General features: G+C 51.2%; 1 pseudogene; it reads right to left on the reverse strand.

Moving 5' to 3' along the window:
* Positions 1–3189: 3189 nt before the first annotated feature.
* LOC118674847 lies at positions 3190–4081 on the reverse strand (annotated as a pseudogene).
* Positions 4082–12654: the final 8573 nt, after the last annotated feature.

Raw genomic sequence — 12654 nt, forward strand, 5'->3', positions numbered from 1 at the left:
GTGCCGCTGTCCTTTCTGGGCGATGAGAAGGTCCCGCGTGATGTGCCGCCAGGAAAGCCAGTCCCCTCCAGGTCCTTCCAACCCCGGGAATGGGGGAGTGGAGGGATAGGAAGCAGGTGGGGTGCAGCCCTAGCAGCAGTGCAGTGTGAACGGCTCCCCGGGCTGAGGATGTGGCCCTGGAGGGACAGGTGAGGGAGCTCCTGGCCCCTCACACGTTCCTTTACCTACAGTCACGCCCCTGCTGGGGCAGGAAGGGGCAGGGAACTCCCATTCTTCTCTGGTCTGTGCACTCCTTTCTGTTCTGCGTTCCGCTGCTTCAAAGCAAGGGAGGAAACCTGCCCTTTTCTGTGTCTACCTTATGGTTGTATCTCGTTTGGAATTCTTCAAGCAATTTACATCTCCTGTCTCATTCTTCTGTGCCATTGTGAAATCGCACAACGAACTCTCCACCGGAAGGACCTTGCCCGGGGCTGGCAGTACCGGGCCCACGCGCCCAGAGCCTCTCCTCCCGCAGACATGCTGGTCAGTGACCGAGCCTGACACCTCCCCAGCTGAGCCCCCCACTCTGAGGGCTGGCACAGACCACGCATCACTTTGCCGTCTCTGTGAGTCTGAAATCCTTGAATAGTCAGGTTAGAATTAGTTAAAAGCGGTTCCACCGTCTTGAAGTTTTGCATTGGCACCTCCACGGAAACCTTTCTTCTTAAGCTCTGGGGGCTCCCCTAACGGACCCAGCTGAGCCAGCAGAGGGGCCACAAAGGCCTGAGGAACCCTCAGGTGCTCACAGCAACAGCACCCTGAGAAAAGGGAGGACACCCAGCTGCCCATCCCAAGCCTCTCAGAACTAGGGCTCATGGGGATGGCCTTCTTGGGGCCAGGGGCAGAGAGGGGAAGCAGAGCTTCTGGAATCTGGGCTCTGACTCCACTTTGCTCTTCAGCCTCCAGCCGGATCCTGGCATTGGAGGGAGAAAACCAGACCCTCCAGGGCACAGTCCAGGAGCTGCGGGGCGCCTCCCTGGCCCTGCAGGAGAGCAGCGTCAAGTAAACAGAGCTGTGGGAGGAGAACCAGCAGCTCTGGAAGCAGGTAACGCTGGGTGGTGTCCGGAACGCTGGGTGAGCCGGGGGCTAGGTGACCCGTGGGGTGACAGGTGTGGGGTGTGCTTTAAAGCCAAGTTCAGTTTGTGACCTGACTGTGGGCTGGGTCGTTGGCTCCGCAGGCGGAAGAGTTGGGGACGCAACTACTGAAGGAAAAGGCCAGCAGCCAGCACTTGGAGACCCTCAATGAAGAGCTGGAGGGAGACCTTGAGCAATGGTTCAACATCATACGCACCCTGAGGACGCACAGGGCTGCACAGGTAGGCCCTCCAGAGCGCGTGCCCCCCTGGCACCCTGCCTGCCAGAGGGAGCGTCCAGGGCCACAGCCATGTCCTGGTCATTGAACAGTGATTCCTGGGTGACCAGTTCCCTCTCTAGCTCCAGCTCAGACCAGCCATTCTCAGCCAGGGCAGGGAGATGGGGGCAGGTATGGCCTCCCAGGAACACTGGCTATCTTGTTGATTGACAGGACTGGGGGGAGGAGAAGAGCCAGGCGGTCAGGCTGAGGTGAGTGCTGGCCACTGGTGGGATGACTGGTGGGCTCCTCAGGGCTCCTGTTCCCCCTTCCTGTGGCCCCTCATATTTCCCTTGGACCCTCTGCTTCACGGGGACTGGAAGGGACCCTGGGGACACATGGGGGAGAGGGAAGGTGGGGGTCTATGGCTGGAGGAGACCCTTGCCCATCCCCGGCTCCCTCAGCTCTGCAGAGAGAAGCCACTGACAGAGGCTCTGCAGGCTCCTGTGAGTCTGTGCCTCGCGGGTGGGTTTCCCTCCGCAGGCAGCAGGACCAGCTCCAACAGGAGGCGGCGCTGCAGGAGCTGGGGAAGCTCCTGACCACCAAGCGGGAGACCCTGCAGCAGGAGCAGGAGGCCAAGGTCCTGGCCGCAGAAGAGAACGAGAGGCTGCGGCAGGAGGTAGACAGGTGCCCGCCTCTGCCCCTGCAGGGCAGCTTATGAATGGGAGAGTTTACATTAAGTCCTCAGAACCTGCTGCATATGTTGCACTGCAGGCGCATCTCAGCTCAGACTGGCTGCGCGTTCAGTGCTCAGTGGCCACACGTGGCAGTGGCTGCCTGATTGGAAAGTGCACTTGGCCATCCCCATGTCATGGGCCGTGTTGGCCCTTCCGACGGGTGTCATCACACCGAAACGGCATCTCTGTGACGTGGCCTTTTTCTTCTTTTGGGAGCAGATTCCCAGCAGTGGAGTCACAGGGGCGTGTGGTGTGGGAGACGTTGCTGATCTGGGTTTTAGTGCTCACCTGCGTGAGGCAGACTTGGGAGGAAGAGAAACGTCACTTCAGGAGCCAGATCAAGAACCGGAGCAGAACCGGAGCCTTCAACAAATGCTTCAAATGCAAAAACTTCCAGCATCACATCAGAGAAGTCTCTGAGCCTCATCAAGGAGCCCCCACTCCTGATAGAAGGCAATGGCCTCGTCCTCAAAATTCCTATCTGTGCTGGACGCTGCGCCCTGGGCTGCGGGACCCGGGCGGCGCCGGCACCGGCACCGAGGCGGGAGGGTCCAATGGGGTGAGGCTGAGGGGACTCTGTTGGCGGAGAGGAGTCAGAAGGCTCGGGGACCCCAATCCCGGGTTTTGGGGCTCAACCAGCCTCAGGCCCGCCCTGCGCAGCCGGGACGCTGCCTCCCCCGCCTCCTCCTTCGCGCCACCAACGCTCAGCCGCGCGCTGAACCCTGCAGGTCCGTTGACGGAAGCCACAAGGTCCGCCCCAAGGACGATACCGGAAGTCCCCGCCAAAGTTCTTTTTGTTGTTGAGTAGTATTCCATCAAAAGCATGTACCACCATTTGTTTATTCATTCGCCTATTCATGGACATTTGAGAAGATCCTGAGTTTTAGCTTTTCCAAACAAAGCTACTCTGAACATTCAAGGATAAGCCTTTGTGAGGACCTGTTTCCATTTCTCTCAGATATGCTACTTTTTTCTTTTTTTTATTAAAATATTTTTCAATTACAGTTGGCATACAGTATTACATTAGTTTCAGGTATGCAGCATAGTGATTAGACATTTGTATACCTTACAAATTGAACACCCAGATAAGTCTAGTTCCTATCTGCCAATAGATATGTTACTTTTTATATTTATTTTTTGGACTTAACAGTTTATTATTATTTATAAGTGTCATTTTAAAAGCACTGATCCATTAAATCATGTAGAAATAAGTATGCAAAAAGTTGGCAAAACAAAGCATACTTTAAACTTGTTTAAGTAAAGAGATAATCTGAAATTCTGGATTTTTCAGTCACTTCATTATTATGCTGTGGCAGCCAAGTAATCCTTAACTTCAGTTGGAGTAAGCCTCCTAAATCCAGCGTCATGGCAGATTCCAGCTTCTACGTTATCTTCTGTCACTGCCCTTCAAAGCTTTCCTTCAGGGTTAATAGGGCTGTATGAACGGCATCTTCAAGTTCTAGGTCTTCATTATATCTTTTCTCAAGGAAAGTTTCCCATTCACCTGGTTCTTTCCCACTGCTGTGGCTTTCCAGGCAAAGCAGGCTCTTGATGGATCTAAATAAAATAAATATGGTCACCCTCTCATTCCAACCACAAATTAGTAAAACTCTCCAATGGGCGAACATTACGTGACGGGGCGTATTCTTGCACCACAGAAGCTACTCTGCACCAGCTGAGCGGTGGGAATGGGTTCTTGGTAAACAAGATAAGATTGCTGAGCCAGATCCCAGCTCTGTGCCCAACACTCTAACCTGGGCGAGGGCCACCACAGCCAAGCCTGTATGTTTGGTGACTGGTTCCACTTTGTGTACACTTTGCTCATCAGACAGAATGGATTTCTGTTTCTCCTCAGTTGCCAATACCACACCATTTGCAGCTTTAATTCCCACTGAAGCGGGGTGGGGGCTCCTCCAGCTACAGCAGCTAAAGCACATGCAGTCTGGACAAGTTTACCAGATGGCTGAACGTGATCAGCGAGGAGCTGTAACCTGCCCCAACCACGCTCTGCCATCTTTACCCGGAGACTGGGTATGTAACTTTTTATCTGTTAATCCTCACTGGAGGATATTTTCCCATTTATTTTATAGAGTGGAAGAGGAGAGAGAGAGAGAGAGAGAGAGAGAGAGAGAGAGAGAGAGAGAGAGAGAGAGAGAGAGAGAGAGAGAGATTGGGTGCCTCCAGCATGCACCCTTGACCAGGAATCTAACATGCACAGGCAGACTTCTAACCACAGGCCATGGCTAGAGGTGTTACTTTTTTTCATTTAATTGATTTCAGAGAGGAAGGGGGAGGGAGAGAGAATCATGGATTGGCTGCCTCCTGCACGCCCCACACTGGGGATCAAAGTGGGCATGTGTCCTTGTGTCCTGACGGGAATCAAACCATAACCTCCTGGTTCAATAGGTCAACACTCAACCACTGAGACACACCAGCCCAGACTAAGTGTGTTACTTTTTAAAAATGAATTTAATGCCGTTCAGATGCAGGTAATTCTCCCAGGCTCTTTAAAGGACAACCTGGAACAGTGACTGTTTTACCTTCTCTGCTTTCTCTTGCAGTTTCACATGGTTCTTGTTTTTGATTGAAACAGGAGCCACCCAAGCCCTCTGCCTGAGCATGGAGTCTCGGCTGGCCTCGGTGTTGCCCGACACTGTGAGCTCCAGGGTGGGCCGCAGGAGCTCAGGCCAGCCAGGGACTGTCATCATGGGAGATATTTTCCTCCTTCTTTAACCAGAAAAAATTAATTTTTAAAAATATGTAACAGCCAGGCTGGCATGGCTCAGTGGATGAGCATTGATCTATGAACTGATCTATAAACCAGGAGGTTACAGTTGGAGTCCTGGTGGGGACACATGCCTGGGTTGCCAGCTCGATGCCCAGTAGGGGGCGTGCAGGAGGCAGCCAATTGATGATTCTCTCTTATCAGTCACATTTCTCTCTCCCTCTCCCTCTCCTTTCCTCTCTGAAATCAATAAAATATATGTATATATATTTAAAATGTGTAACAGAGAGAAAAAACACAAAGCATAAACCACAGAAAGGGATATATATATATATATATATATATATATATATATATATTATATAATGTTTTCATTACTACCCAACAATAGCTACACTCCAACTTCCCAGATACTTACTGGGCACCTGCTAAGTGCCAGGAGAACTGCTAAGGGCCAGTCCCTGGGAATACTAAGGTGAGCACACAGTCCGGGGGGGGGGGGGCAAGCAACATTAGAAGAAAGGACCAGGGAGATAGGAGTACAGGGGTACCTGCTGTGTCTGCAGGGCGTAAGGGGAGGCCAGTGTAGCCAGAGCACACAGAGCAAAGGGTTGTGGCCCAAGCAGAGGTCAGGCTTAGTGGAGGCCGGAGCACAGGGGCTTGCAGAGTGCAGAGCAAGTTGGCAGCCTGGACTTCAAAACCCCAGGCTCCTTTCTGTCTTGTCTAAGTTCCACCCAAAAAGCCCCTTTTTCTGACTTATTCAGTTTCCACTCGCAATATGGCTCCCTGGGTTGCAGCAGCACATTTGAGCACTCAGGACTGGGACTTGGTATTCAGGGGACATCGTCCACCTGTCCCTTCCACCAGGTCACTATTTCCTCCTCCACCCATGGAAGCAGGTGAGAATCCTATCTATTTGGTAGGAATCAGTTGATTGAAGTGTGTGAAGCAGCAAAAGGCCTGGGGTTCAGTAGCAGCTCCACAAATATTTCGAGCCAGTCCCTGGGTGCTGAACAGTCTTGCCAGGGTCTGAAACCCCTGCCTTGGTTCCTGTTACCAGACCAATCAGGTAATGGGTTGTCCCCTACTCTCTCCACCTGCTACACACACACACACACACACACACACACACACATACACATACACACACACACACATATACACATACACACACACACACACACACGTGCAAACTGCTTCCAGCTCCTCTTTGCCCAGATAAAGATTAGCCCATCCCCCCTTGTCCCCTCCCCACCCTCTGCCCACGATCCTCCCAGTGCAGCTGAGCCATCCCAGCCCCTCCCCACCCTATACCAGTGATTTTCTTTTTCATACATTTTATTGATTTTTTACAGAGAGGAAGGGAGAGGGAGAGAGAGTTAGAAACATCGATCAGCTGCCTCCTGCACACTCCCTACTGGGGATGTGCCCGCAACCAAGGGACATGCCCTTGACCGGAATCTAACCTGGGACCCTTGAGTCTGCAGGCGGACGCTCTATCCACTGAGCAAAACCGGTCAGGGCTATACCAGTGATTTTCAACCTTTTTCATGTCATGGCACACATACTAGTAAACTACTTACTGAAATTCTGCCGCATGCCAAAAAATACATTTTTTGCTGATTTGAACCCCCCCCCAAAAAAAAATAGGTGTAATTTTGATTCATTCACACTAGACAGCTATTGTTGTGTTGGCTGTTATCACTTTTTTATTTGACAATCTAAAGGAAAAGAGGTCAGTGCCCCTGACTAAATAGTCAGGTATTGCATGTTTTTAAAAAATTCTTGTGAAACACCAGTGTGCTGCAACACGCTGGTTGAAAACCGCTGCCCTATACAAATACACCCGCGGACCGGGAGAGCCTCCGACTTCCCCCTGACCCCTGCTCTGCACTCTCAGGTAAGAGTCTGGCTCTGCTGGCTACGCAGGGCACAGGAGGGGCTCTCTGTGAGAGCGTGTGGTGGGTCTGTGTGGCCATAGTCTCTCTGGGTAGAAGTGTCTGTGTACTGAATTGGTATCTGTGCCCCTGTGTCTCTTAGTGGGTGTCATGCATCTGTGTGTGTTAGTCTGTGTCTCTCATCAATGCAGTGTGGGTCTGTGTGCTGTGTGTCTGTGTATCTGTGTCTGTTCACCTGCCCTGGTCCCATTCCTGGCCAAGCCCCTGAACCTCCACCTTCTGCTTGACTTATACTTGAATTTATAGCCTCTGCCATGCCAGGCAGAGGGGTTTTGCCAAGGGGTGAAGGGATTGAATGACTAGTTCCCTTTCAGAGCCACCAACTCCTATCCCTCAAGCACGTGTCCTGAATTGGGGAGACAGCCCAAGGCCTTTTTGTTTTTTAGGTTTAATTGACATATATTAGTTCAAGGTATGCAATAGTTTGTACCTTTTGATCCCCTTCTCTCATTTCACACCCTCCCCCCACCCCCCGCCCCGCCACCTTTGATAATCACCAATCTGCTTTCTGTGTCTATGAGCTGAGGGGTTTTTTAATTTTTTTGTTTGTTTTTGTTTTCTGTTTTTTTAAAATATTCCACATATAAGTGAGATCATACAGTATTTGTCTTTCTCTGTCTGACTTATTTCACTTAGCATAATGTCTCAAGGTCCATCCATGTTGTTGCAAATGGGAAGATTTCCTTCCTTTTTTATGGTTGAATAATATCCGTGTGTGTGTGTGTGTGTGTGTGTGTGTGTGTGTGTGCATGTGTGAGTGTGAACATTTGTGCTTCTATGCTCAGCAACTATATGAGTACCAGAGAGCCCTGATGTTAAGAATTTGGTCTTTCTGTTACATAATGTATTCTAATTTGTGGGTCAGGAAAAAATGAATGTACTGTGTGCGCACTCGGTCCATTCTGGGGTTGTCCATTGTGACCCCCCTGCCAGCCCCAAGCAAGACGAGGCCAACCTTGGCACCATCTTGAGTTCCTTAGTAGTCCATCCAATGAGAACACACTTGTTGGTGAATGACAGCTTAGCTCAGACCCCAGGCCTCCCACCAACTTCCAATCCTGGTGGGAGGAGACAGGAACAAGCAGCTAGGACTCTGGAAGACTTTCCATTCACTTGCAAAGGTCTTTGGGTCCCTGGATCTTCCATAGGCCCCTCCCCACTAACTCCATCCTGCTCTTCCCTGCTCTGGGTGAACTGATGTCACCAAGCCATCCTCTCCCACCTTTATGCCAGGTGTTTACTCAGGAACAGGGATCTATAGTATCACCATGAAAATCACATGGTATGCACACAACATGAATAATTGACATGATTGACATTGACCCAAGTGGAACTGAATCTATAATAATAAAAGGGTAATATGCTAATTAGACCAGAGGTTCGGACATCATTTCGGATGTCCTTCCAGATGAAGCCATGGCCGGAGGGAAGCCCGGGTCCCGGGTGCCAGAGGGAAACTAGTGCTGGCAGCCAGGGGAAGGAAGGCCTACTCTTGCACAAATTCCATGCATCGGGCCTCTAGTTAATATATAATTGTGAGTCTGGGGGTCAAGTGTGAAGGTGTGTGGTTCAGGGACCAGTGCATGATGCTTTCATGTCTCTGTCCACCCACCATGCGGGTGAACCCACTGTATCCATTCAACACTCATGCCTGGCACCTACTCAGTGCCCAGCTCCATACTGGGTACCAAGATGAGCCAGAGGGAGCAGTTCTATCCCTTTTATCCCTTGAATGGGCTGTGTATACATCCCTGAGAGAGAATAAGGAAAGGTGGAGATTTAGATTACAGTAAACTGAAACTTACCTGTTGAACCACAGGTGTTCCTTGTGTCACTCTCTGTACTTGCCCCATAAAGATGGAGCCACGGAATTACTGTGGTTGGGAAGCTGTGGATGGAAAAAGGAAGAGAGAAGGAAAGAGAGGTAACGGCAGGGGCAATCGATCAGCTCTAGTCCTGCATGCCAAGGATGTGTTTGTGTGATGGTGGTGGTAAGCTTCCAAAATGAAAGCAATCTCTTACACTTTGTAGAACACTTTACAGTTTAAGAAACATCCTCATACATCCTTCATCTTCAACCTCAGAAATAAAGCAGACAGATGCTTCTCCCATTGTACACATGAGGCCCAGGGAAATTAGGGGCTATGCTCAGGGGGAGGCCATGGAGGTGTAGCTAGGTCTGGAGCCCAGAACTCAGCTCTTGGCAGCTGTGCCACTGGCTTCCCGCAAAAGGAACAAAAGCCCAGCCGGTGTATCTCAGCAATTGAGCGTCAGACTAAGAACCAGGAGGTCATGGTTTGATTCCCGGTCACATGCCCAGGTTTAAGACTCAATGCCCAGTGTGGGGCGTGCAGGAGGCGGCCAATCAATGATTATCTCTTATCTTTATGTTTCTATCTCTCCCTCTCCCTATCTCTTCCTCTTTGAAATCAATATATATATATATATATATATATAATATATATGTATATATATATAAATTATATATATATATAACAAAAGGCCATCCTGATCCTCAAGAAATATTTCTCATTGAGTAGGCATTTCCCACCAAAGGAGCCCTTCAGGACACCCAAGACCACTCAGATTGGTTACTGAAGAATGAGCCATTGGATCGCAGCTGAGCAGGCAGGGCAGGCAGAATGGCCCAATCTAACCAGACATCCTGCAGGAAAGCAACACAGAGCTGAGCAAGAGAGATTTTCAAGTAACGGGGTATGAGCAACGGCTAGCAGAGGGAAATAGAAGATCATAAGCAGTAGCCACAAACAGCTGAGGATCTGAGCAGAGACTGGGCTGAGAAAAGTGGGATGGGGGGAGGGGGAGATGGGGAGGCTGGGTGGGGCCTGTCTGGGTGTAGAAGCAGAAGAATCAGGGTTTGCCAGTGCAGAGTGTCTCCCTTAGTGTCATGGAGTTTGGCTGAGATTTGGAGGACAGACAGCCGACAGGGTGGGGACAAGAACCCACACTTCCTAACTGGCCCCACCCCACCTAGGAGGACTCAGCCAGCTCTTGAGCAAATGGGAATGCACTGCTGAACTTGGCACTAACTTTCAATATCCTGTTGTTGAGTGAATGAAGGAAGGAATAATGGTCAAGCAAGTGATCAAGTCTGAAGACCTTTGTTGGAGGTGGGGTGGGGGTGGGCACAAAATCAGCACCAGGGAGAGAACAGGCTTCTCACTGCAGAACTAAATGACCAAAGCTGCTGCTTCTTGTCCCTTTCTCTCCCACAGGTCAGGAGGTAGGAAAGTTTCCCAGTCATCTTCCTTTCCCACCCGCTGCTATGTCCTCCAGACCTCTAGCCGCCTTCTCAGACCTTCCCAAATGAAGAGTGGGGAGCAGGCACAGCCATCAGCCCCATAGCGCTCATCCACCCCCTGCCGGTTACAGCCTTCTCTTCAGCTGCTCTCATATTTTCCATCTGTTTCTCTCCTTTCCTCTCACTCCCTTCCTGCCCCAGCAGCCCATCCTCTCTCCTGCTGCTTCCCCTCCTGTTCATGTTTCCTGCCTTCCTGGCTACCTCCACAGCCTTCCTGGCTGGCTGGCTTGCTCCCAAACCCCTACCACACTACAGGGCCCCGATGACCTGACTAGGCCAGAGAAGGGAGGCTGCCGGCTCTCGCCCCTGCTCCCCCAATCCCTTCATTGCTACCACCAGCAGACTCAGCTCCTAGGCCTGGAACTGGTCCTACCATAAAAATAGTCATGGAAGGAGAGGTGGGCAGGGTAGGAAGGGGCTATTTCCAGGCATCACAGAGCCTGGATGGGGCAGGGACTGCTCTCACATGGTCACAGGAAAGCCCCTAGTCCTGGAGCCTGCTTCCCCCTCATCCCCCAAGCAGCCATCCCCATGGCAACCCCCACTCCCCAGGCTTTACGAGGTCCTAGGAGGCAGAAGCAGCCTGGGAAGGTATCCCACCCCTAGAGTAGGAGCATAGCCCTACCCCTGCTCCCTCAGGATCCCAGGCAAGGTGTTATCTCACTTCTCTTCCCTCAGCCTGTGGCAAGAGGCAGAGCAACTCCTCTGACCTTGGGGCCTCTGGAGTGGTTCCAGCCAAGACTGAAGGTTAAACCACCCTCTTCCCAGGCCTCTGCTGGCTGAGGCAGTAAAGCATTGATTTTACTTTCTATTCGTTCTGGTTTCTTGAGTCTGGCACCTGTTCAGGGACAGGCACAGGTTCACACACATCCCCATTGTCCTGTACCTACAACCATGCACATGCACCCATATGCATATATCTGTGTACACAGCAGGCATGTGTATGCACCACCCGTGCACATGTACACAGACACAGCTATTTTTATGTAAAGTGGCACACACCCGTGTCCCCACCCACGTGCACGCACTTCCTACATAGTGGACACAAATACCCTTGACTTGCCACTTCCTACCTTTGGTCTCCTCCCACCCTCCAGCTGCCTTTCTCCTCTTCCTCCTCCACCGCCTCCTCCTCCTCCTCCTCCTAATCTTCCTTTTCTCCTCCCCCTCCTCCATTCCTACAAATCCTGCAGTTCCCCTGACCCTGCCTTCTGTCTCCTCCTTGCCTCTGGCCCACAGTGAGCTCCTCTGTAGCCCCCCCAGCCCCACCCTCATTTGGAAGTACAGTCAGCTTGCAGTTCCTAGCATGGCAAAACCTCTAGTCACTCCACAAGGGTTCCTGGGTGATGGAAGGGAGAAGATGAGATTGAGATAATTCTGCTTCTTTGTTACAGATAAAATAAAATGAGGCCCAGGGAGTGGGAGTCATATCTCAACTCAAGGAATGGAGACAAATGAATCTAGCTTCCTCCCTTTTGTCTGCTCAATACTCTGGTTTCATCAAAGCAAAAGGCCCAGAGCTAGGAACTGTCACTGCTGTCTGCCTCCCAACCCTCCAGCACCATCCCCTGCTAGGGCCCCAGAATCTTGAGTCCTCTACAGCAGCAGGCAGAGAGAAGGGAGAAGAGGAGTGTCGATTTGGGGTGAGATTGGCACTGACTCTAACATTGTTCATTTGTCTTTCCACGGGAGCACTGCCATGATGGTGGGCATGGCCATGACCCTGGCTCTGGGCACTGCCTGGAGGGGAGCCACCCCAAGGGTCCTGTGGGCCATCCCCTGGTTCACATCACTGAGCAAGCAGAACAAAGGCACAAGAATGGGAAGCCTGAGTGGGTTGCCCTGCTGACCTGACATGGAGCCTGAACCAGAGTCTTTTCTTCCTAAGAACAGCCTCCTAAAGGCTATGTTTTATTCCTTTTTTTTTTTTTAAGAGAGAGAGAGAGAGAGAGAGAGAGAGAGAGAGAGAGAGAGACATGTGAGAGAGAAACATCGATCAGTTGCCTCCCGTACATGCCCCAACTGGGGATTGAACCTGGATATGTGTCCTGACTGGGAATCAAACCCATGGCCCTTCGGTGCACGGGATGATGCTCCAACCAACTGAGCCACACAGGCCTGGGCACCATGTTTTACTCTTAAAAGAGCCTGTCTTCCTTCACATCCAACCTGTCACTCAGGGGTCCAGCAGTCTCTGAGTTCCCTAGTTGTGAGAATGGGGTACCCAGCCAGGCATTCTTAGAACCTTGGCTCAGTGGTCCCCATAGCATCTGGTGGTATAAGGCCACCTCTCCTTTCACTTCTGCTTCCTCCCATCAGAGGGCCTCACATGTGGCCTATCACATACACCCTGACCTGGTGGGCCTTCCAACGTTCCATCTTACTTCACTTTATAGATCAGAAACCTTTAATGGATCCCTATTGTCCAGACATATTTCTCACCAGTCCCTGAACATACATTGAACTTTCCAGCCTCCTTAACTTTGCACAGTTCCTCACTGCCACCACCATCCCTGCCCTATCCCCAGGTCAGTAATTCCTTGCTTCCAAGCCACCTGGAGCTCCACCATCAATGGAGTTTT

The sequence above is a fragment of the Myotis myotis genome, unplaced genomic scaffold, assembly GCF_014108235.1.
Source record: "Myotis myotis isolate mMyoMyo1 unplaced genomic scaffold, mMyoMyo1.p scaffold_m19_p_1, whole genome shotgun sequence".
Classification (NCBI taxonomy): domain Eukaryota; kingdom Metazoa; phylum Chordata; class Mammalia; order Chiroptera; family Vespertilionidae; genus Myotis; species Myotis myotis.